This window comes from Serinus canaria, chromosome 5 (genome assembly GCF_022539315.1).
Source record: "Serinus canaria isolate serCan28SL12 chromosome 5, serCan2020, whole genome shotgun sequence".
NCBI classification, from domain to species: Eukaryota; Metazoa; Chordata; class Aves; order Passeriformes; family Fringillidae; genus Serinus; species Serinus canaria.
The window spans coordinates 46821817-46826465 of NC_066319.1; the positions used below are offsets into that span (position 1 = coordinate 46821817).

Consider the following 4649-nt stretch of genomic DNA (forward strand, 5'->3'; position numbering starts at 1 on the left):
ATAAACCAGCCCCAGTTTGCAAGATGAGTTGCTTATTAGCATGGTGCTTGCTCCTGGGCTAACAGCTCCTAAGCTTGGGCTTAGTGCCATGGCACTGTGGCTCTCCAGTTCTGCATGCAGAAGAGTAGACATGACCATCTCTGTGTCTGCCCAGCTACTTGAGTGCTTAAATAATCTCCTACCAGAAATGCTGATAACATTTTTCTGCCTTTGCCTGTTACCCTATCACAGATTTTGCTTTGATCCAGCCAGGTGACTTCACATTTCCCTGCTGTGGAAGGGTGCTTTCTCAGCAGGAAAGCCTCACAGCTCTGCTGTACACATGGATTAATGATGGTTTGGGTAGGGTGTGCAAGAAGGAGATATTCTCTGCAGTGGGAGCAGGGAAATATTTTATTCAAGGTACTGGTCATTTAGGGGTCAGTTTCTTGAATGAAAGTAGTAAGTGAACTGCAAACAGGAATTCCCGAGAGTGTTTAATTGGGGTGCAAGCAATTTGTGTGGAGACGCATACGCACAAGGGAAAAAAGACTTTTAAGTTCTTGTAGATGGGAAGACAGACAGCTTTCTCGATTTTGCTCCCAGGGCGAGCAGCAGAGGCAGACTCCTCCCAGCGCCCTGGCTCAGCAGCACAGCCCAATGAGGCCGTGGGAGGCGGCTGCCCCATCCCCAGTGCTTCCCTCCCAGGCAGCGGGCAGGGACACACTCCTGCTGCTCATCACCCAGGGACTGCCTTGGTGCTTCTTGCACCCAGCTTAAAAACGAAGGGACTTGACTGTCAAGCAGTCTTCACTGAAGAGAATTCAGCATTGCACAGGCTTGGAGCAATAGAAAATACCAGAGGGCTGAGAAATTCCCGGCCGCAGTAGTCACTGGTCAGTCAGGATATCCCAGCTGCGCTCTCCCCTCCTCGGGCTAAAATCATGGGCCCTGGAAAGCACTGCGGGTCCCGACTCCTCTGCTTCAGGTCTGCCACCTGGAGCCCTCGCTGCATCCACAGCTCCCCACCTGAGGACAAAGTGGGACTGCTGGTGAGTTCTGTCTTTGTGCTTTATTTTTTTTTTTTTTTTTTTTTGTTTTGTTTTTTTTCCCTCTCTCATGCAAGCCTGTCTTCTTGGAAGAGCTTTCTCTTGCTGTTCTTTTTCATTTAGAAAATATTTGTTTTCTTCATCCCAACTAGAAGCCAGCTCTGCCCAGGAACTCCCTCCGCTTCTCAAAGAAGTTTGTCTCCTCCCACCTCCTAGAAGGGAAATTTGTGCCTGAGAGGAAGAGAATGCTGACATAGCATCCTACAGAGACATGTCACAAAATCCACTTCTGTGGGGTGCCTTTTATAGTCTTTGATTATAGTCCCCAGCACAAGTATTCCAGCATGTGATTATGGAAGACCAACTAAATTTATTTAACTAAAAATTAAGCAGCAACTCTCTGAGTTATTGTATCAACTCCCAGTGTTGGTAAATACCCAAAGTAAATACCTGAATAGTGGTAAACTGTGCTACTGCAACTATGAAGGCGAAAATAGTGTTTCTATAAAGATTTTATTTATAAAAAGCTCAAGAAATAGGCATAAAATGTACTGAATCTGTAGGAAAATATCTTTTAATGTGCCTTTTATTGTTTTAAATGTGTCTTGAATAAGGATGTTGGTGCATGGAATGGACTAAGATACTTTTCTTTCCAACTGCCGTAGCTTGCTAGTGCTTTTAGTTCTAACACATAAAATAATCCTCTGTGGATTACTTTTCCTTTAGAGTCTGTCACATTTCTGGAATTATGGCTGCAGAAGTTCAATAATACCACATAATTTGCTTGGCAATGGACATCTTAGTTTGGGAGCATTTGTTTAGCTTTATTTAACCTTATTTCTTTAATTTAGGAGACACTCATTGGATTCTCAGCATTTTCACTGGCAGTTCTTGGACCAGCTGGATGGTTCCTGTGCCACCTTTCAAGCTATAAAAAGAAATAGAAAACATCCCTTCAAAATTAAGATCTAAAGGCTACAATAAACTGTAATACTCCAAACTTGGACTCTCTTGAAAGTTCTGTTCCCACACTGTCACCCATCCCATGGGCCAGGTCCCAGAAAGCTTTTGCAGGTACTGTAGAACTGGAGCCAGATGTACAGTGGTTTAATGATACAAAATAGTGGCAGATCTGCTCTGCCATCTCCTGCTGCCTTGGACCAGTCTGGATCTGCCATCAGGTCCTGTGAGAAGTGGAAGAGCGAGGAGGAGGAGGACTGTAAACAAGCTCAAGTGTATTGCAGTTTGGCAGTTGAAAACCACATCTATCATGCTGATTGCTCTTTAACCTTGTGTTTTAGACAGGTAGAACATCTGTGTCTAGGAAACATAGGCCTGTGGTGGATTAGAGGTACCCTGTCAAACATGCTTGAGAATCCTGCCCTCCTGTGGGCAAGATTAAAGCACAGTGGTAAATTATACTCGTGTGAATCCCTGAAATCCCGGAAAAAGCAGCAGGTTGGCTGATCCTCCACCATGGACCAAGCTTTGCAGTGCCTGTGTTCCCATTTGTGTGCCTTTCCTGTCTGCTGCTTTGAGGATTCCTTGGTTGGTGAGGTTACAAAAATTAGTTTACTCTTTGCATTTCATCCATGGTTTTGTCATTGTTCCTGCATCCTTTCTGTACCAGCACATACAGGTACCATCTAAAGTTTAAAGTAAATAAATGGGAAATTATACAGAGAAAAAAAAATTATAGTCATCTCATACTAAACCTCTGAGAATTTAGGATGATTCTCTTGAGAGTTTCTCTTTAATCTTTACATGTTTTCTTTTGGTGTGTTCCTCTTCCACCAGGATAAATGTTTTTCTGCAGGTCATGATAGTCAGGTATTTAAATTTATTTTCAGCTGTTAGATTAAGATTTTTGAGAGATTTTCCCATGATTGTTATTTGCAATTACTGTGATAAATACTTTGAAGTCTAGACTAAATTTGAGAAAAGTGCAGTAAATAACACTTGTTATGCCATGTTATATGTGTAATAAAAGAATGTCTTCTAATAATTTCAAGTCTATCTTGCAAGAAAATACAGAATATCAACCTTTTGTGATGCTTAAGTATTAGCAGAATATAATTTAAATTTCCCTTAAGTCATTTGTAATATCTAATATGAAAACAGATTCTGAAAGTAGGGCTGTGAATGTGTGAAAGTGTTGTACTTGCTGTAATTCTAAAGTATTATTTTCAGATAAATGGCTTGAGTTCCCTTCAGCCTTGTAACCATGACTGAAGTTTTCAGATGAGAATGGAAACATTCATCATGAGTGTTTAAAGAAACTCATACTAACTTATTTTTTTCCAAGAAATGATAGCTTTGTCACTCAGTTGAACAGTGTGATGTGAAAGCCCAGTTGTGTATGTGGAAAGTTTCCCACAGATTTGAATGAGTGCTGGATATGTGCCTGCATTCCTGGAATCCAGAGAAAAAGCAATGCCAGTAACTAAAAGGCACTTGGACAAGGAGCTCTGCTCCTGCACACTGTGGGTGCATCCTTTGGAACAATAAGGCTATTTTGCAGAATCTTTTGTAAAAATCAGCTTTGAACATTTCAGTGTATCTGCTTGTCCTGTATCTGATTTCATCATCCTTCTCTCAGCTAGTAATGCTTAAATAAATCAGTAAGATATTGCATTTCAGTTGTTGTACTTGTCCTCTTAAATTATGGCAATGAGTAATAAGATGGCCTGGTTATAATACCTACTTGGGGGATGTGAGTAAAGCACTGACAATTGTGTTGGATGAAATGAGGTAACAGATATATGGGGATGTTTATATTGAAGCAGTGATAATTTTTAGAAACTACTTACCTGAAGAGCTACTTAAAATTTAAGTGTTTTTCGCAAATACTTTCTTTTTTGGATTTTCAGTCCACTTCAAGGATTTCTTCCTGAAAGTACTAATGATTACATTTTACAGGCATTTAAAATTACTTCATGTAGCTCTCTTTACTGATTGCAAATGGATCTTTAATCCTGGGACTGGAAGCTCTGGCGAATGTGGTGCATAGGAAACCAAGATGAAAAGGAGAGAAGCCAGGTCATTGCAGGCACCTGTACTGCTGTCAGTGTGGTATGAATGAGCTTATACTCTTCATCAAGTGCAAGGGTGTTTATTTATTAGTCTAAACCAGCCACAGTTCAGCTAGAACTGGGTTGATAAATGCAGCCCAGGGCTCTGGCTCCAACAGCTATTTTTTTTTCTCCGGCTTCCTACAGTTGCCCAAGGTGTTTGGTGAAAATGGTTGGTGGGTTTGTCATTTCACAGCAGTGACCCTACCTGCAGCCTGGTGGGTACCACTCGGGGTTCTGTGTGTGGGGTCCTTTGAAAAGAAAGGAAAGAGACTCCCTCCTGTAATTCCATAGATGGGGAGCACCAAACGTGAAATGCTTGCCCCAGATAAGGCAGCAGGGTAGCAGGAGATGGAAACAGAGTTGAAGGATGGTTCCCTGCCATGCTTTTCATGGTATCTCTACATCAATGGTTTGCATTTCTTGCAGATGGGCCAAAACTGGTGTTAAGCTGACTATAAGCAGCACAGGTAACACATATATACTTAAGGGTAAGGGGCTGAAGCCTGTTCTTCCATAGGAACAAAAGTTGCAGCCATTCCAGATAAGG

General features: G+C 41.7%; 1 long non-coding RNA gene across 1 annotated transcript; it reads left to right on the forward strand.

Moving 5' to 3' along the window:
- The first annotated feature begins 300 nt into the window (after positions 1-300).
- Positions 301-3667, forward strand: LOC108961229 (uncharacterized). Its single transcript, XR_001989428.3, has 2 exons — positions 301-1031; positions 1880-3667. It is a non-coding gene; the product is annotated as an uncharacterized LOC108961229 (long non-coding RNA).
- The last annotated feature ends 982 nt before the right edge of the window (positions 3668-4649 follow it).